This window comes from Esox lucius, chromosome 19 (assembly GCF_011004845.1).
Source record: "Esox lucius isolate fEsoLuc1 chromosome 19, fEsoLuc1.pri, whole genome shotgun sequence".
Lineage (NCBI taxonomy): Eukaryota > Metazoa > Chordata > Actinopteri > Esociformes > Esocidae > Esox > Esox lucius.
The window spans coordinates 7,103,135-7,124,830 of record NC_047587.1 but is presented as its reverse complement, the minus strand read 5'-3'; the positions used below and the strand labels follow the sequence as shown (position 1 = coordinate 7,124,830).

The window sequence follows — 21,696 nt, the reverse complement described above, 5'->3', positions numbered from 1 at the left end:
CAGTTGAGCCGTTGCCAAGGAAACCTCCATGTCCAAGGCTAGTCCTATTGTGCATGCCCACATATGTTCTAGGGTGCTTTATCATCACAATGTGCTGCCGATACTGCCATCCTCCATATTGATTCTGGGAAACCATGAAGTGTTTTATTTGTCTGTTTTAAAAAGCACATGCTAGGCCATAAATAATGACAGTTCATCCTGCCCAAGGTCATATAGTTCTGGTGTTCATAGAGCATTGAACACGACATTTTCGCAAGAACATTCATCTACACTACCTCTTACTGCATTCTCTTCGTCATGCCCTGCCCCAGAAATTTGGGCACCAATTGCAACCCCTGACAATGCCTTACTCATGAAAGCCATTAAGTTTGTGTTTTTTTTTTTCTGTCCTTAAAAAAAAAAAAAAAAAATACGTTATGAATTTCATAACTCAATCTTTATCTATCTCAGGACAACCCCCAACCTCTTTAATTTCCTCCCAGAACAGGATTAGAATGGCCTGCTCTGGGTTTCTGGGAATATGTAATTGAAAGGTGGCACTGTCATATATCAAAGGAAGCCTGGCAATGGCTGGCTGTACTGAGCCTATGTGCTTCCCTGCTGGGCAGCAGTGTGGGCCTGGAGATGGAAGTGTCCTGCTGTATGAAGTAGTGAGACAGTTGCATCACCTTCATGTTTTGCCCAATAGTTCATTAGCATAACTAAATGAAGGACAATATATGATTAATATGTGTGATTATGTGTTTGTGCGTGTGTGTGTCTGTGTGTGATTGTGTGTATGCAGGTATGTGCTTGTGTGAGCTAGCCTGTGTTCCTTGTGCAGGCATGCAAACTGTTCATCTCAATAAGAACATGTAAATTCCCTAGCTGGGTGATATGGACAAAAAAATCTAAATATTTGTTCTCATATCATTTGATATTGAATTTATACATATTTTAAAAAGACCAAATATGTATATGTTTTAATATTTCCAGTAATTTAGTGCTTAAAACTCTGGCGTATTAAAAAATATCTGTTCATGTTAAGTGTAAAATGCAGTTGGATAATGCACTGTAATGTTTTCTGGTAGAAACAATTATCACATTAGTTTTCGCATCACAAACAAATATACAAATGAAGGTAAAGCTGGAGAGCATTTCCACAAACAAATTTGGCACTTTCACTCAGTGAGAGAAAAGGAAACTGGTTAAAGTGTGATAAACGAAGTCTGCAGTTTTTAGAAAGGGAACACGTTTTTAATGATAATTATTTATTTACTCATTCTTAAATGTTATATGTAAAATGAAGGTCATTTTTTGTGTAGGACATAAGCCTGAAGAAACCAAAGGGTTGTAATTTAGAAATCATTTTATTTTGTGAACAGAACCGAGACATGAAGGCAATACTGAACACAAAAATAAAAACTGCTGCCAGGTCTCTTTTTTGAGAAGAAAGCGCTGACCACGATATTACACAGCCCAACTGCTGTTTTAATGGTCTTGTCTCCCCACTTCTCTAAAGAAAAACAGATAAAAGAATATGTTTAAATCTTTTAGCATGCTGACCAAATATTAAAACAGTTGATTACATTCCCCATTTCTCAATACACCTCCTCGCTCCTCCATGTATTTCCAATGAGGATTTATAAGATTAGTCGAGAAAAGTGCAGCACTTCGATTGTCAACAACATATTACATTTGGTTATCAGTATCTGTCATTATGATATGTGCCGGCATGCATTGTATTGAGAATGTATCTCATCAGGTTTTCCAGCAATAGCGGGTTGACACCAAGTTCTTCCAAAATGATAACTTATGGAAAAGCACAGCCGGTGCCTGAAACGGTGGCATCAGATCCACTTGTGGACAGCATGTCTTATGCAGGGCAATACGTAATTGCATTTGTGGAGATGTGCTTTGTCTTTTAAACAACGTCTTTGGTCTGAAATGGCTGTTGTTTTTGCTAGTATGTTGCGTTTTACATATGTGGTTTCAAGCAAGCTACAGTACGTGAGGTTGGGGAAAATTGACAAAACCACACAAAAACGTGACGTTGTTCAAGAAAATGTAAGATATCATCGATATCGTATTTATTTCTTTGTCATTATGAAAATGTGTATAGTTTTATCGCCGCACCGTAACTCATAGTATTGAGCCTGGCAGGCGGACTGAGGAATGTGGACAATGTGACCCCATCTAGGTGCAGTATTTACATTGATCTACAGACCCTGGTTGGATTAGATATTTACATTTGCTCTGGCTGGATCAGGTCTAATGTAATTGGTGCCAGCCAAAGGCTGTAATTAAACCCAGAAAGAAATCAGCTGACATCAGGTGGGCCATTATTCTGTCAGGGCCAGTTTGCCCTCAGTGCACGTCTTCCAGAAGATACCATCTTCACACACTTAATTGTCCCCTCCTCCTCCACACACTCTCATCCTCATTGGCTTTTGTGCTTCCTAATCCTCATCGTCCTCGTCTTCCTCATTAGCTGTTTTCCACACCCCCCCCAGGCATTTTCAGCCAGATCCATCAATCACCATATTTCCTGACAATCAATATTAGGCTCTTTTCTATCATCTGTCAGGGGCTTCATGTCACAGCCATCGATCCGCTGCCTTACAGATGACCTCCTCCCTGCTCCGCTCAGGTCACCGTGTCAGCCGGCTCTGGACCGTGACTGGTTAACCTCACGACTGTGTCTTTAGCTCATCTGTCAATGGAATTTGACTGGCGTGTTCTTTAGAAGACCGCTGTTCTTCAGACAGAGGGAACACTGTAGTTTTAGTCTGTGGTTTTCCTTGTCGTAAGTGTCTAGTAGTTCCAGGTACACAGCTGCGTTTGACCTGGCCAACTGTCAGGTTGGGATAGCGTTGACAGTGGAAGCCCAGCTGCTCTGGGCAAGCTGTGATTGGTGTACACTGGAGTGTGTGACGCTGTGCTGTGTTATTACACAGCTCTTCCATAACGCTGCAAACCTATTGTTACATGTTACAAATGTCTGCACTCAAATCACTCCAGTTAAGGTTTCTAGCCAGTCCGGGCATGAAACGGCACCAATCCCATGGGTTTACTCTTAAACTGTTTATTTTCTTCAAGGACTTAGCCTAAACCTGGTCAAGCTAACACAACTTTAGATGGAAATCCCTGAGTGTTTCTGTTTCCATTTTTACAGCCACACCATGCAGGTTTCCTGTAAAATGGTTACATAGAATAATACATGTTCAGTGATATCACCCCTGGGTTAGAGAAGATCAGGGCAGCTCAATATGATTCCAACACGTAACAAAAAATTTGTGGAAATGCACGTTTTTGTTGCTACTATTCTCTCTCTTGGCAAAAGAGCAATAGGCTTACTTTGAATTTCTTTCAACTCTTCTACAGTATTTGGAATAAATGCTTTTGAAACTGTTTATTCAAATCTGGTTTATGGGAAGTGGTTTGAGGTTTTTATAGGAGCTTTTATTTTCCTAAAATGTCCATCCATTGTATATTTTCTGTGCTAAGTCTTTCCATTCTACTGTGGGTTGTGCATCATGGCCAGCTTGGCTGTTCTCCAGGGTCCACTGTTAAGTAGGGCAAATACACTGCAGGACGATTGGATGTTCTCAACCCACTGGACCGTGGCCCTCTTTCACTCTTTCTGAACCAGGGACGGGACCTCTAGCTGGTTCTGGTGTTGGGTTTTTCTGATGTTCACCTCAATAATCTACTGTAATAATGCTCAGCCAGAGGCGGTCAGTCCGGACACGAGGATCTATCGATTGGCACAGTTAATTGTAATGGTTATCTGATGTTCTTGTGGGACCACCTTTTGAGGCCTAAATGCCCTTTGAGATAACGACAAAGATCAGAATGCCTAGCGCGCACACTGACTGTCCTTGGGGAAGTAAGAAGAAGGCCATAAACATTGTGTGGGACCCTGGCCAACCAGGCCATAGGCAGTTCTATGTACCATATGGACCCAATAGCCGTTTTATTATGGTGTATTCCCTGTTACTGGTTATTGTTATTCGTTTTACCTTGTACCTTGTGCATTTCCTTTTTTCAACTTTTTTCCCAGTCTCCCTCACCTTTTGGGAGAAAGCCATCTTTTGCACTTCTTGTTAATGAAGTGTGTGGCAAATAAAATGTGATTCGAATTGATGGAATTGTATCATTTCACATATCTGGGAAAGTATGCTGCCTTCATCAATGCAAAGCATTATTATCCTAAAAATAATTCTAGCCTATGGTGTATTTTAAATCTCTATTTTTGAACACAGGCGTTATATCTGAAAGTACTGCTGCCCTTCTGTGCAGTGCAGAGGTTGTTCAGCCGGTGCATTTGTGCCAGTGTGTGTACATTCTCTCCCTCTGTGTGTGTGTGTGTGTGTGTGTGTGTGTGGAGAGGGGGTGGATATGGGTACATTCTCTCCCTCTGTGTGTGTGTGTGTGTGGGGTGGGGGGTGGGGGGGTGGATATGCGCACATTCTGCGTGTGCGCACATTCTCCAAATGATCTAACACACCACCCTCTGTACAGAGGTTGCTGATCTCATTGAGGTGTGTGTGTGTGTGTGTGTGTGTCACCCTCGTGTCGGTGGAGGGTAGCTCGGTGTGGGCAGGGCTCTCACCTCCATTCTGACATGGCGGATGGGGTTCAGTTCATGCCAGGTGCTATGCCATCTGGGGTGTGCTGGTATCAGACATCTGTTGAGGAGTGATTTATGTAGCTGTTGTTGTATTCTCTGTTTGGCTCTTTGAACCACAGCCTCCATCACCTTAACTCCTCTGCTGGTGCCCTCCTCCTCCTGCCTCCATCACCTTAACTCCTCTGCTGGTGCCCTCCTCCTCCTCCTGCCTCCATCACCTTAACTCCTCTGCTGGTGCCCTCCTCCTCCTCCTCCTCCTGCCTCCATCACCTTAACTCCTCTGCTGGTGCCCTCCTCCTCCTCCTGCCTCCATCACCTTAACTCCTCTGCTGGTGCCTTCCTCCTCCTCCTGCCTCCATCACCTTAACTCCTCTGCTGGTGCCTTCCTCCTCCTCCCGCCTCCATCAACCCATCTCCTCCCCCTCCTTATTCTCCTCCATGTGTTCACCCGATCCTAATCCTCTTCCCTCTCCTCCACCATACACCTCCTCCTCCCTCTCTCCTCCCTCTCTCCACCTCCCTCTCTCCTCCTTCCTCTCTCCACCTCCCTCTATCCTCCTCCCTCTATCCTCCTCCCTCTATCCTCCTCCCTCTCTCCACCTCCCTCTCTCCTCCTCCCTCTCTACACCTCCCTCTATCCTCCTCCCTCTCTCCACCTCCCTCTCTCCTCCTCCCTCTATCCTCCTCCTTCTCTCCACCTCCCTCTTTCTGCTTCTGGGATCACTGCTCTGTCTGGCATTATGGCCACTTTGTATTTCACCCCATCTTTCGTCATCCTCAGAAGAGAGAGAACGGGAGGGAGCTTTAGAGACCAGAGGGAAGGGTTTGGGGATTTTAGGTTCCTTCCAGGTGTTTTGCAAGCTGACCTGCACTGCAGAAAACACACAGGCGCAAGTTGTCTGCTAAAAAGGTCTCCCAGTTCACTTAAACTTTGCTTGCCATAAATTGCAACTGTATGTCATTCGAGTGGAAGAACGTTTTAGTTTTTGTTGCTATTTACAATGTATTTTTGCTCCACTTTAATTCAGATATTACACAAGGCTCTATACCCGCTGTTTTGTTTATCTGCATGAAGTCGTGCTTGTAGATATACAGTATGCAATGTATGTCAGGTAGCTGAGTGATGAATTGACCTGCTAACTTACCAGTTTAACTAGAGCTGTAAAACAGCCTTTGGGGATGGAAAACTAAACACTGGGATGGTTCCCACAGGACCAGGTCATCTTCAGATTGTCATTTCTGATATCTGAATGACTAACTCATTCATTAAGTAGGATGTACTTACTAATACTGAGTTGCATGGTTGTCTCACCTTGCTGTCTTAAAATGTCTTGAAAACGTGTGGGTAAGAGCGCCTGCGAAATGACTCAAATGTGAAAAGAAGTACTAGTGAATATGTTCTGTGCTCTGTAGAGCTGTGTCGTGTGCTCGGTAGAGCTGTGTCGTGTGCTCGGTAGAGATGTATCTTGTACTCGGTAGAGCTGTGTCGTGTGCTCTGTAGAGCTGTGTCGTGTGCTCTGTAGAGCTGTGTCGTGTGCTCGGTAGAGCTGTGTCGTGTGCTCGGTAGAGATGTATCTTGTGCTCGGTAGAGCTGTGTCGTGTGCTCTGTAGAGCTGTGTCGTGTGCTCGGTAGAGCTGTGTCGTGTGCTCGGTAGAGCTGTGTCGTGTGCTCGGTAGAGCTGTGTCGTGTGCTCGATAGAGCTGTGTCGTGTGCTCGGTAGAGCTGTGTCGTGTGCTCGGTAGAGCTGTGTCGTGTGCTCGGTAGAGATGTGTCGTGTGCTCGGTAGAGCTGTGTCGTGTGCTCGGTAGAGCTGTGTCGTGTGCTCGGTAGAGCTGTGTCGTGTGCTCGGTAGAGCTGTGTCGTGTGCTCGGTAGAGCTGTGTCGTGTGCTCGGTAGAGCTGTGTCGTGTGCTCGGTAGAGCTGTGTCGTGTGCTCGGTAGAGCTGTGTCGTGTGCTCGGTAGAGCTGTGTCGTGTGCTCGGTAGAGCTGTGTCGTGTGCTCGGTAGAGATGTGTTGTGTATAATGGTATTTCCTATGTACACTGGAGCCTCTCGCTTCTCACGCTCTCTTTCATTGTCTCGCTCTCTCTGTCTCTTCCTGCCTTCTTCCATTTCGTATTTCTTGTTCATTTTCTCCAATGCTCTTTTAACCTATCTCTTTCTCTACCTGTTCCCTTCCATCATGGGAGATCTGTTTAGGTCTTGGAGCAGACACTTCAGTGTGTGTGCTTCTATGGCACACCACCCAGTGACAGCACAGTGAAGGCAGACACACCGCTGCCAAGAGACTTGTCTCTGACAAGACAGATGAGGGGGTTGACACGGTATGACTGAGTGTGGCTACACAAAATTAAAAGGGAGTGGGAGAGATAATACTGTATATACAGGATTAATATACAGAAATAGTGCATTTTTATAGTTTTATTATTATTGTCAGCTGACTATAATTTAATTTACACAAGATTAGAAAATCCTATTGCACTAACAGATGATCCAAGGGAAGGTTACTTTTTACAGGATACAGTGAACTTCAGAAGTATTTAGACTTAGAGGTGGAATACGAAGTTAGAATACAGAGCCAAAAGAAGAAGCGGTCACTGTCCAAATACCTCAGGAGTTCTCTAATAATGATTCTCAGTAGTAGGGTACAAAACACAGTGACAGCTTAGAACCTGTGTAAAAGGTAATAAAATAGCACTTGTTTACTTTCCTTGCTATGCCAATAGGGCCACTATCTATGTTAAGCCACTGTTATGTTTTTAGTTTTCAACAAGGTTTTCCAGAAGGATATATTTATTTTTTCCCAGAAAGTTGCTACCTCTGCTTTTGTTGAGTCTCAATGTCCTGAACATTAGATTTTCTCCTCAAAGACTATTCAACTCGATGACAGGAAACCATTCCCAACGGCCTGTAAAAATGACATCCTGGTTGCATCTCGAAAAGCGGCCTTTTTGGAATGAAGTGCTGTGCGTGCTCTGGTTTAGGCTAGGGCCCTTTGTAGGGAATAGCTTGCCGTTTGTGGCGTAGGCTCTGAACCAGATGGGCCTGGGGAAGCTGTTATGCTATCGATCTCTGAGGCATTTAACGAGAGCAGACGGACTCAACTATTCAGACTAGACTGGTCCATTGATCTAACCAAGTTGGGCTGCTTACATAAGGCGACAAGTCCAATGATGCACAATACTAAGGCATTCCTTTAGAGGTGAACAGAACATCCGGACTCAAGTTGCTCCGTTCGTTCTTTTAGAGTGGCTGACTAGATACTGGGCTTATTAAGCCGTTTTGCCTGAATTTAGTAGTTTTAATGTGGATCTTATATAAGATGTAAAACCAGGACGTCGACATCGAGGCAGTTAATTCAGTACAGGGGAAGAAAGTGGTTTTGTATTTGTGTACAGTGATATCAAAGGATTTCAAGGAATGGGGAATGTTTCTTGGTATGGGATGTTTTGTTGTAATTTTGACTCTAATGTAGTCTCCATTTGCTCACATTTAATAATTGTATGTTTTGAAGTTATAGTGAAGCAACCTCCACAGCTTGTTTTACCTCACCATGATACACTCTAACCCATTGCATCCTGTCGTGTTTGCTGAACATCCAGGACAGTTTTTATTTTTTTCAAATTCAACTGTGAGGTTTTTGCCTTCTGGTGTCGGTAAGCGTTTTTCCACAGCTGTTTCCTCTCTGGACAGATCACCTTGACTCACCTTGTGTCTCCTAGCTGTTCTCTGGCTCTCAGGCTATGAAAAACCTAGGCCCACATTATGCCCTTTCTTTTTTAGAATTCAGCTGCGTTCTCCACTCTTTGCACAGGTTTCCCTGTCATGTTCCATGCCCATCTCCCCCAAAACCTTTTCAGAAATATACAACTAGTTTCTCTGAATGTATGGACAATTAGGAAGATGATGTGTAGAAAAATACAGAAGTGATAAGACCCAGTTGGGCGGTAGTGGTTGGCTGGATGCCCTTGGCTGGAGGCTACTGTGTTCATTGTGCATCCGGTGAATCGTGAAGGAAGGGCTGCCCGTCCTGTGTCACAGTGGCAGCACTCAGAAGCACTCTTTTATGTGTCACTGTGCAGGGTACTTTAAGTCAGACAGTCAACAAAATAACTCAGGCTCTTGAGTAACGCAACACTTTGGCTCCTCAAACGGGTCATTGCACGCCGGCCACATCCCGGCATCCTGAGAAGGGCGCTTGGTGGCCGTGCCAAGTTTCAGCCAGCTTCAGAACATGCAGTGTGATAAGAAACTGTAGATAGAAAATTGTAGAATAAAAAACTGACGAAAAATGGAAGAAACGGAGAAACAGGAAATCCTGTGAAAATGCTAATCTGAATGGAACAGTGTAGAAAAGACCACTAACCGCTCACGCATCTTGAGGGAATGGGACTTTTTAAGCTAGATGCACCTTTTCAAGTGCTGCAGCTGGCTAAGAGGTGCCGTTCAGGCTCAGCGATGTGCTGGGAGTGCGATTTGGACAGTTTGCCCAGAAGCTGTGTAAAAAGGAAAAGTACACTTTCTTCCGACAACTGCCATTACCAAACTGAGGAGTGCTTGCAGATTTTGTGCTAAGCCTTCAACTGAAATCTCCAAAATCATCCTCTGTATCTGCCCTGAGAGGATTCACTTTCATTGCTTTTTCCTTTTTAAGGATTTAATAAGGTGAGGAGGAAAAGTAATACATGTGTAAACATGTAATAAAAACTGACAAACTTTGTATTTCTTATTTTTACGAACTGACTGGGTGTGAGCTGATGAGCCACCCAAGTTAATGCAGTTTCAACTGTTGAAATGGTCACTTCCTCCAAATGGACTATGACTTAGAAGCCGATGGAGGGATGGCAGGATGGAGGGATGGCAGGATGGAGGGATGGCAGGCGTTAAGAGGTGTGGATCACGCTTGCACTAAGCCGTCCTAGTCTGATGCTGTCGTCTATATTCAATACTTAGTCGTTTCCCTCAAACAGCCTCTGGTGGATGGGACATTTTTGTGATTTGTATGTGGGTGTTTGTATGTGGGTGTTTGTATGTGGGTGTTTGTATGTGGGTGTTTGTATGTGGGTGTTTGTATGTGGGTGTTTGTATGTGGGTGTTTGTTTGTATGTGGGTGTTTGTTTGTATGTGGGTGTTTGTTTGTATGTGGGTGTTTGTTTGTATGTGGGTGTTTGTTTGTGGGTGTTTGTTTGTTTGTGGGTGTTTGTTTGTATGTGGGTGTTTGTTTGTATGTGGGTGTTTGTTTGTATGTGGGTGTTTGTATGTGGGTGTTTGTATGTGGGTGTTTGTATGTGGGTGTTGGTTTGGAGTCTTTTGAAAGTCCCATTTTGGTGACAGCCGCAGTTCCATTTGAGTCCTCAATGTCCACTTGATGTATCGTCTCGCTGTGAGACTTAACTGAATGGTTCATATTGCCGTAATAAGCCTGTAGTTTAAAGGTGTTTCGGGAGACAGAACTCCCTTAGTGGGCGCCTCAGTTAGCCATTGTTGGAGGAGATGTACTCCTACTCCTCCTGCGCTCCTCTGTTCTGTCACCAAATCAAATGACTATCAAACACTTTCCCCTACCGTCCAGTGGGTATTAGGAACCTCCCGTAACAAAGCCCAGCTATATGAAGTGTGCCTTCCAGAGTGCCCTGTAATACTGGAAAACCTGGGGCTGGGTAGGTCCTCCGGTTGTAGTTGCTGTAACCTCTGTGAGTAGAACACATTGTGAACCTATTGTATTTTGCAGGCTCTGAAGGGTGATTCTATCAACCCACTCACATAGGCTACTCACCTTCTAACAGAAGGGGAACTGCTGTGTTGTACGACTGAGAGGAATAATTTAGCATCAAGCCATTTCCCCTTCTGTAAACCAAAATGCCATCCAACAAGTGCTATCAGCATGAGAATCCTGCTCCCTGAAAACACTGTGAACAGAGTGTGCTGAAAACGTCACAATGATCAGTGAATTTATGACATTTTTTTTTATGTTCAGAAGGAAGCATTTGTACATCACTCTGTGTGCAGAAAAACCCCATTAATGTGACCTAAAATGTCTTTCCCAAAAGGCACTTCTATTCTCCGAGGAAAACTTTGAGTGGATTGTTAGAGCCAGAGTGCTGCTAGGCTATTCAGTGAGCATCTCTAAAAAAAAAAAAATGCATCAGGATGCACAAAACATTCCATTAATGTTTCAATACTGTTATTCCTATGTTCCAAAGATGACAAAATAGGGTAAATGCTGGCTTACAGTTAGTAATTAGTTTGTACAAAAACAAATGAAGGAACAAGGCACATACATTTTATTTAGCGTCATTGTTCCTGTAGTCACTGCAAACAAGGTAATCACAAATACCTGAAATCAATCCACTGTGATGGGTTTCAAATATAAATCTGTTCAGACATTTTCTCTGGCTTTTATATGGTGTCTTTATCTTTGCAGATAAGACCGTTAGAAATACACGTTTCTTTTGTTTTTATTTCTTATTTCTTACTCTCTCTCTTTAATGTGTATGGGATTTCATTATTTTTGTTTTGTTTAATCATTGCCTGCCAGCATGTGGAGAAGTGTATGTAGATGTGCATGAATTATATAGTCAGCTCCAAAATGATTGGCACCATTGATATAATTTGAATAAATAATGCAAGATTATGTTGTATGCTCAATATTTATTTTGTATGTATAATGTATTTATACTTACATGCTATTTATTTAACATGCCAATCATTGGCATCTCTGTTTTCAATGTTCAGTAAACCATCTTTGTGAGGATAAAGGCACGGTGCCGTTTTCTAAAATCTTTTAAAACATTAGGGAAAGGATCTTCCCTTACAATTCCTCCATACTGATCCACTTCTTACCCTTGAGATTTTTTGGTCTATGCTTATGGACTGTCCTCTTCATTTCAGACCACTGGTTTTCAGTGGGTTTACGGTTTCTGGGGAACCTGATCTTAACACCTTGGTGATGCACTTGGTGATGCCTCAGAAGATCTACTACAGAAAACTCACCAAATAAAACTCTGAATAGTTGCTGGTAATGGTGTGCAATAGCAGTCTTCACTACACATTCTCTTTCTTAGCACTGCTGTATTCCTCCTTCTCCTATTCCTGTCACGCTTCAGGCAACTTGTCAATAATATTTCAAAAGATCAGGAACTAGTAGGCAAGATAAACAAAAGTCCGGTGCTTTGTCCGGATACATTTTTTCAAGCAAAAACTAGCTAGCCACTACAATACAAGCCAAAATGTGTTAATATGTCAGTCAGTCTGCAAATCTGTGGCTCAAAATCATCAGAGGATGATTTTGGACCCTATGTAAAGGGATGAATTCCAAGCATCAATACTCTTTCTATTCTGGTTACAGGCAGTTATCAATGTTCTGTGAAGGGAGTAATACACAACGTTGTACGAGATCTTCAGTTTCTCGGCAGTTTCTTGTATGAATTGGACTTAATTTCTCAGAACAATTAATTTGTTTCTGCCCGTTTTGAGCATGTAATCCAACCCACAAATACTGTGAAGATACTGAACTAGTCTGAAGAAGGACAGTTTTATTGCTTTTTTTAATCGGCACAACAGTTTTCAGCAGTTGTAACATAATCGCAAAAGGGGTTTCTAATGATCAATTAGCTTTTTAAAATGATGAACTTGGATTGGCAAACACAAAGTGCCATTAGAACACAGGAGTGAGGGTAGCTGATAATGAGCCTCTGAATGCCTATGTAGATATTCCATAAAAAATCGTCTGTTTCTGGTTACAATAGTCCTTTACAACATTAACAGTGTCTACACACTATTTCTGATCAATTTCATGTTATTTCAAGGACAAGGACATTTCTAAGTGACCCCAAACCTTTGAACGGTAGTGTATACCCACCCCGATGAAGGCCAGCTTTGTGAGGGACGGGCTTGCCCTACTCAATGTTCAGAAATCTGACAGCTGTTTATCTGGAGTGTTGGTTTGCTGATGCTGAAGGCGCATTTGCTCAAAAATCGACCCAGTAAAACAATGGTAAAAATAAAATGCCCAGGAACATAGAAAGGGCATGAGAGGCATTGAACAATGTCTAAAATGTAATGCATGATTGCATTGCATGAGGCTATCGTTGTGATATTGCTTAATAAAACATTACTTGTATAGCACAATCTCTTTCTGAGCAATTGCATTAGTTTACTTTAATATTGGTTATGAGCTTTGGGTCATGACCGAAAGGACAAGATCCCGGATACAGGCGGCCGAAATGAGCTTTCTCCGCAGGGTGGCTGGGCGATCCCTTAGGGTGAGAAGCTCAAGGGAAGTCCGGGCATCTCTTCTTAGACTGCTGCCCCCGGGACCCGGCCCCGAGTAAGCGGAAGAAGATGGAAAAATAAAAGAATAAAATAAATACTTTAATATTTTTTGTTTTCTAAAACATACACTATAGCTTTATTATTTTTGAGTTTTTGGCTTTAATGAGAGTAGCACCCCATCAGGGCTAAATATGGAGGTGGTCTATAGGATAGACAACCCCTCATGTCCTGAGCCAGTGGTAATTCTCTCTAATCTACCTCCCTCACCTTGGCTCCCAGCTATAATCACCACACTAGAAGTAGAAGAAGGAAGGCTCCATTTAAATGAACCAGCTTACCGGGTCATTAGGAAAAGGTAAATTATTCATTATGGAATGTGTAATCAGAGGGGTTTTTGGTGGCAGGCAGCCGTCTAGCGTAGCACTGCACACTCTGATTTGAATGCCACATACGCTGCTGGAAGTGGGATAAGGGAATTCTCTCAGTCAAACCCTTTGAGACATAACTAAGCGAACCACGTCCGCCCGCTTGGCTCACAACTGGCTTACGTTGCCAGGATCCACGAAAAAGCGCTGGGATCGAGAAGATTCAGGAAGAGTTTAGGGAGCTTTGTGCAAATGAAGTAGGGAATTTACTAGGTAGCAACTCAGAATGGTCACCATCACTCATGCCAGGCTTATGAACTTCACACATGTAGATTTGTAGGTTTGTTATCAACCTCCCCCAGGAAGGGATCTTTTACATTTAAGATGGGTTGTAATCATGTATAACGATGGATATGATCATATGGGAAATGAATGTCTGCTGCCATCCTTAGTACAGAAAAAGCTTCAGATGTGGCTGGTAGCTTTCTTTCATCTCTCTCTGCTCACAATGTGATGTTGATGGTTGTCTGTACAGCACTGATTAATTCTTCCTTTTCGCCCTGATTCTCACTCTGGATTGACACACAAAAAAGCTGTTCCATCTCAGGACTTTTGGGAATACAAAAGGTATTGGCAGTTGTGGTTCCCACACTGCTCTGTAAGGGTTTTCCTATTTCCTTTTTCCTGCGGAGGACGAGTCGTGGCCCCAGGATGGACTTCCTGAGACACGCTGGTTGGTTTTCATCAGTGATTGTCTCTATGTTAATGCACTAAAGGTGTGCAATTGCTGTCTTTGGTTGATGTTTTACTTTTGCTTGGTCTAATTTTCTGTAAAGACAAGTATGATGTTTTGAGTGACCATAAGCAAGGGAAATAACTTGTTAGGAAATGTGTGATGTCCTAAATGCCCATTAAAACCATTCTATATAAATATGGAACATAAAAATTCATTGAAAACTCCCCTTCTACATTTCCAGTAGTTAATCAGCGAAGATTAAGTTTTAGTCTCTGACAGTTTACACAACTAAATGCTAATAAAATGATGCAATGCCCCATTTCAAGATCACACTAAGTCACCAGTGTTGTTTTCATTTAATGGGCCATTGAGTGGGGAAATAATTACTTGAAGCCCCAGGGTGCAGATTGCGGAAAGCTTGAGAAATGTGAACATATTTATTTTTTTACATCATAAGCTACTTCAAGCAACGAACAGGAGGTCTAACCCAAATACAACAGAAGGATAATGGGGCAATTTTTTAAAATGGGACTGTTTAACACAACCTTTGGGAAAGAAAAATCTCCACAGATTACTATTATCTGGCCTAACAAGTTGCAGAGGAATTTGGCATTTTAGCGGTGGAAACATCATAATGAGAGAGATTTGTTTACCTCACACTAGAGGTCATTAGGCGTTTCTCACTGATGCTGGGCCTACCCTGATATCAACAGTAGAAGGTATATAATTTGTTTTATTAAAAAAAGCTCTTAAGCTGCCTTTTGGTCCAGGTGGTTAAAGTTCTGATTATATCACGACAGTGGTCAGACACATGACCTCTCTCTAGGACAGCTTTTCTTTGACACTTTTTGTTATTGTCCTCTCTGGGGACGTGACCTGTTACACTGCGGAACCCACTCGCATCACTCTGTAGGCACAATGACTCTCAGCCTCTCACCACGCCTTCTTCGGTACCACTGTTTTCCTATCTGCTCCACGTTTAACCTGTATGTATAGTACCCCCTGTGTGACCAAGACAGTAATGATCATCCCGAAGAACGAATTTCAAACCCGAGACGAACTGAATCTGCTTCTTATCTCCATGTGTTGAGCCGATGTGGTGCTTCTTCTTTTGAGTTGTTTTGGGTGTATGTCATTGTTGGATAATTATTCTGTTTTCCATTGAAGACATTCACACGGTATCCTGCCTTTTCATAGAAATCGCTCTCTTGTAGTCAATAACTGATTTGCAGTTGATGTTACAGCTAAATGTCTGACGTTACATATTGCTTTTCATTTCAGTCATTTAGCAGACATTTATCCAGATGCATATCTCAAGTTATGGGATTCATATCTCCGTGCACACCATAAAGCTCTGAATTCCATCTGCATATTATGTTCCCTTCAATTGTAATGGCCTAATTGCAGATGTGCAATCAGCCTAACACTGTTCTGTCCTAGCTGGGCGATAAAATTTAAAACTAAGATCATACTTCAAGGTAATAAGAAATATTGCCTTCTTATTTTCCCAGATTTCCTCATGATATGATAATTTCTCAAATGCAGTGTATCTACTTCCTGTTTGTCCTACATTAATGACCTCCGAAAATGTGGCACACACTACCTCAGAAGGTGGCATCTCCAGCTATCGAAATCTTCTAGTTTATACAATAAAGTAATCTAGCGTTTTGAGTCTTATTCAGTATGTCTTGGAAAATGTATCGAAATAGAAACAAGCCCATTGTTGGTTGTTCCAACACAAGTGCACAGGTGGGGTGGGCCCATTTAACCGGATGCAAGCTGGATTTGAAGAGTATACATTTACTACATTCCAAACGGAGCACTTCCACTTTCAGCTCAGCTCTCCATTTCTGCGTTCACACTTGTCTCTGCCATTTGCACAAGTGTCCCAAAGCTGAGGGCGTGATAATGATTAAAGGCGTAGGGGTTTATTTTACCCTCTAGTGGTCTCTTCCAGTGCATGTGCAATGATGTAACCAACTAAGAATAACACCGCTGTCAGAGTTCAGTGCCCCTATTTGAGCATAATTATTGGGAAATGTGGCTCACAGGAATTTGTAATTGATCCGGTTTTTCCTGTTGCATTGAGTGGTCACACATAAAAAAAGCTGTGAATTTGTAGTCTGAGTTCTATCTTTTGCTTTTGTGTTTTGCATTTTTCTGTGTTTGGTGTCAGTAGGACTAATTGAACATGAAGACAAGGGAGCTGTCTATGAAAGAAAAGCAAAAAATGTGGATGCTAAAAGAAAAGAGGAACTCAATTAGAATCATAGCACAGATCAACGGTTTGGAATGTCTTAAAAAAGATAGCTGAAGGCACTAGTGAATTCTATCAGCAATGACCTGGTCGGCAAAAGAAAACAACACCTGTTGATCACAGAATGACCAGAGCAGTGAAAAATAACCCTCAAATACATCAGGGAAATCACCAACAACCTCCAGCAACCTCCAGAATACTAGGGTGAAAGTGTCACAATCAATGGTTTACAGAAGACTTCAGCAGCAGAATTACAAAGGCTATACTGCAAGATGCAAACCGCTAATCAGCACCAATATCATTGATCATGTAACGAAAGATGGCAACAGAAGAATGAATTCAGAAGTGTGCAGAACCATCTTGGCCAGTGTACAAGAGAATGCCACTAGACTCACTGGGCGACGATTCACAATGCAACAGGACAATGACCCAAAACACTGTGCCAGCACAACCAAGCATTTCATCACAGGAAGAAAGTGGAAAGTTTTGGACTGGTGAAGTCAATCTCCCAATTTACATCTGATTGAACATGAATTTAACTTGCTGAAGAGGAGGCTGAAGTCAGAAACTCGCCTAAAACCAAGCAACAGCTCAAAATGGATGCAAGAAACATTTGGCGAAGCATCTCCAAGGATGATGCGAAGAGTTTTATAATGTCAAAGCGTTGCAGACTTACTGCTGTTATTGCGTGCAAGGGATTTGTTACAAAATACTAGCTTTTATACTTACTTATTCACTTTAAGTTGAATTGACCCAATACTAATGCTCACATAAAATGGTGGGATGGAACTCTGAAAGCTCTGTTATTCTCAGTTGGTGAAACGTGTGGAAACAGCCAGAAATTAAAGGTGACAGTCTGTACTCTTGCCTCATATGAATCTTTTAATTGTCTTTTCATATGCCAATAGAAAACGTTGACCTCCCCAATGCTTATGAATGGCATTGTATATGACAAAGTGCATTTGTTAATTTCTGATTTGACAGATATACTGTGTGGCTTAAAATATTAGTTTCCAAAAAATTGTCAGGTTTGTTTCCCAAAATTGCTACTTAGACTAATCCCCTTACCGTTCTCTGGAAGCCACTCTTCAGCAACATGTGACAATGATTCAAAAAAATATTGTTATAGTTTTCCCTGAGCAGTCTCATCATTTATCCAGAGGCAGAATAAAAGATGCCCAGCTAGCAGGCTGATTGGCTGAGTAGCAGAGGCGGTGAGTGGAGGCAGTTATGTTTTTATTGTTTTTCATTTCAACAGATATATATCCACTATTTGCCTGCCTGACACAATAGGATAACCAGTCTGATAATAAGCTGAACTGTTTTCTAGGGATGGGCTATTATATCTTAAGTGCAAAAGCAATTAATGTAAATTTTTATGTTTTTGCATTGTGGTATATACAGTCAAGCAGCTTGTTTCGGTTGGTTGTAGACATGCTAAACACTGAAGCAATGTTGAAGTTGTGTAATGCCTCAAAATCAACAAGTCCCTTAACAACTCATGGGTTCTGCGATTCCTCAGTTTCAGTATGTACCCTAAGAACAAGCTATAAAGCTCTACAGAATTTGACTGTCATTTATCTTAGATAAGATGTGCCAATTCCTATCAGCTCAGTTTAGGTCCGTTATGTCTTTTATCCACAACATGTCACCCTGTCTGCTTAATAGTATATTCCTTTCCTCTGTCCTTTTATGCAGCTCTTTGCAACGCTGGGATTTTTTACGATTCCCACATGGGGGCAGTACAAAATGGAAGTTGTACTGTAAGCTCTCGAGACTGTTCTAAAGAGTGCTGAATTAATTAAATATATGTGTCTGGTTTATCAGGCCCCATCTGCTTTATTTAAAACATTTCTTGAAGGGTCAACCCCTTCAAATTGTGTTTGTAAAGATGAATCTACACTGCTTGGTGGCTCTTCCCATGATGACAATGACTGACTTATGATTATCTCATTAGAGGTCACAACTTGCTGTTAAGCAGCGAGATCTCTGGATTGTAATTTACAAGTCAGTTACAAATATCTCATGTACAGTAGTGAAATTCCTAGATTGTGGGTTTAGTATGTAAGGTCTATGATGTTTAAATCGATGCCTTGTGAAACTGTGTTTCCTGGAGTGGAGACAGTGTGCCCGATATTGCATTGGGCTAATTTCACCACTTCGGTTTCTGTACTGGGTTGTTATGGAGCCTGACAATACGCCCTCGATGGTGCATCTGGAGAAGTTTGTGAGGGTCCCGTGGGGTCATGTTTTTTCAGCCACCCTAGGACCTTCTTCGCCATGGTGTTAATGTGGTTGGACCATTTCAGGTTTTCAGAAATGTTCAGGCAAAGGGACATTAAGTATTTTCCCTTCCCTCTAGAGAGCCCAACGATGTGTAGAGGTGAGTGGTCCCTCTTCTGTCCCCTCAATCAATAATTTTGTTATTGCCTTTTTTTGTCAAGCCAGAGGTTTGTTTATATAACACTACTCCACCATCTAATGTTCTTTTTGAGAATATTTATTTTAATGTTGGTTTGTGAAGATGCCTGTAGAAAATTATGTTGAAGTAGAGAAATTCCCACAGAGAATGATTGAATTAATCTTAGTATTTTAATTCATCTGAGTATTAACATTCTCAATGTCAAACCAATTGGAGATTGATCCTATAACTTGACAAAAATATGAAATAAGTGTGCTGATAATCTCATGGCACTGGGTATGCCAAGATACTGAACTTGTTCAATGATCTACAATAACTTTGGCCCTCAACATATACATATTCAGTTTAGAAGTGACTTAAATTAGTGAGTGCATTTTAATAATTTTTTAAGGAATTTCAACACTTTCACTGAGTGGCTCATCTCTGGTGAAGGAGACAAAATATTTTACTATAAATTCAGATGGAATAGTCAGTAGATAGCATATTCGCAAAACATATTCAACTGCCATCAGCTAAATGAAGAACCATTGAGAATTGAAAGAACTAGAAAAACGCTTCCAAGATGACCCACTGATGTTCTTAATGTAATCCACTCATGGTCGCATAAACCAATTCAGGGTGGTTGACATCATTCTAGATTACTCAACCGATTATGCATTTCCACAAGGACTGCTGCCTATTGCACGCCGCAATGCAGTTCAAAAACATGACAGACATAAAATATTAACATAAAGTCGTCTGCTATGAGGGATGAGAAAAACAATCCATCTCAACAACTGCTGGAAAGATTAAATGCCTTTGGCACAATGGTTGGAACAAAAATGCCTTTTAAGGAAGTGTTTTATTGGATGTCTATGGGAATTGTCCTTTAGGGGTGACTTGTAAACTGCAGTAAGTGTCCTCTGAACACATTGGAAAGCAAGGTTCCAGGAGGGAACCTCGGCTGCCCTAAAATGAACAGCTTACGTGTGGTACTGTTCAGAAGTTTAGGGTCACTTAGAAATCTCCTTGTTTTCTATGAAAACATACATGAAACTAGTTTGAACAGGAATTATAGTAATGACATGGTTAGAAACAATGATTTTAATTGAAATAATAACAGTGTCCTTGTCAAACCTGTCTTTCATCAAAGAATCCTCCATTTGCCGCAACTGCTGTGCAGCCTTGCAGACCTTTGCCATTGTAGTTGTCAATTTGTCAAAGGTAATCTGATAAGATTTCACCCCATGCTTCCGGAAGCACCTCCTGCAAGTTGGATTGTGCTTGATGGGCACTTCTTATGAACCATACAGTCAAGCTGCTACCAATAGGGTTGAGATCCGGTGACTGCTGGCCACTCCATTATAGACAGAATACCAACTGACTGCTTCTTCCCTAAATAGTTCTTGCATAGTTTGGAGCTGTGCTTTAGGTCGTTGTTCTGCTGTAGTAAGGAGATTGGCACCAATCAAGTGCCGTCCACAGGGTATGGCATTGCAAAATGGAGTGATAGCCTTCCTTCTTCAAGATCCCTTTTACCTTGTACAAATCTCCCACTGTACCACTACCTTTGCACCCACAGACCATCAAATGGCCTCCGCCATGTGTCAAGCACTCCTCCAGCATCTTTTAATTGGGTCTGCATCTGATTGATGTTTTTCTTTGTGATCCGAACACCTCCATAACACTTTTTCCAATCTTCCTCTGTCCAGTATCTGTATTCTTTTGCCCATCTTAGTCTTTTCTTTTTATTGGCCTGTCTGAGGTGTGGCTTTTTCTTTGCAACTCTGCGTAGAAGGCCAGCATCCCAAAGTCGCCTCTTCACTGTTGACTTTGAGACAGGTGTTTTGCAATTATTGTAAAATGAAGCTGCCAGTTGAGGACCTGTGAGGCATCTGTTTCTCAAATTAGACACTAATCTATTTGTCCTCTTGCTGAGTTGTGCATTGGGGCCTCCCACTACTCTTTATATTCTGGTTAGAGACAGTTTGTGCTATGCTGTGAAGCTAGTAATACACAGTGTGGTACAAGATCTTCAGTTTCTTGGCCATTTCTTGCATGAAATAGCCTTAATTTCTCAAAAAAATAATAGACTGACAAGTTCCAGAAGAAAGTTCTTTGTTTCTGGCTATTTTGAGCCTATAATCAAACCCACAATTGCTGATGCTCCAGATACTCAACTAGTCAAAAGAAGGCCAGCTTTATTACGTCTTTAATCAGTACAACAGCTTTCAGCTGTACTAACAATTGCAAACGGGTTATCTAATGGCCAGTTAGCCTTTTAAGAGGATATATTTGGATTAGCAAACACAATGTGCTTCTGGAACACTGGACAGATGGTTGCTGATAATGGGCCTATGTAGACATTCCAATTTTTTTGTTGTCTTTTCCAGCTACAATAGTAATTTCCAACATTAACAATGTCTACACTATTTCTGATCGATTTCAAAAAAAGTATGGACATTTCAAAAGCATGGACATTTCTATGTGACCCTATACTTTTGCATGGTAGTGTGTATTTAGTCATGTGTGCTTTCACCTAACAGTTTTTCTCCAGTATTTTTCTCTCCATATTGCGTGCCCTTGGGTGGTGCAAAAAATTATAACAGAAGGGCATATTACCATCGGGCCTGAATTGCAAAATAGCTTCTTTTTTTGCATGTGAGAAAATTGGATGAAATGTCTATTATTAATTCATTTTCTCTGGATTGCATGTTGACACATCATTTGCTCTCTTGTGGGGTTATCTGGAGTACAAACCAGGCGAATGAAGGAGCTAAAAATATGTGATGAAACCTTGTGGAAGGCCTGTCAGTTTTCCTATGGGATCTTTCCTTTGAAGTTAGCAACCCTAATGAACCAGAGAATGTACTAAAGAAATACTCTAAACGGGGGATTCTTATCTCATCATTATCTTGTTGGTCAATTATCCAAACTGACCAGTGAGGGAAAACTCTTGCACCTCTAATGTCTACCACAGAACAGTTGTTCTATTTTCACGATGTCAGGCATGCTCCTGGTCCGTCCTGTCCGTGTTCCTCCTGACTTCTG

At 41.8% G+C, this 21,696-nt stretch overlaps 1 protein-coding gene across 9 annotated transcripts in view; it reads left to right on the top strand.

The window, feature by feature from the left end:
- The window catches only part of immp2l (inner mitochondrial membrane peptidase subunit 2), a 128,633-nt gene that overhangs the window by 70,248 nt on the left and 36,689 nt on the right, over window positions 1–21,696 (top strand). The gene's annotated exons all lie outside the window — the stretch shown is intronic.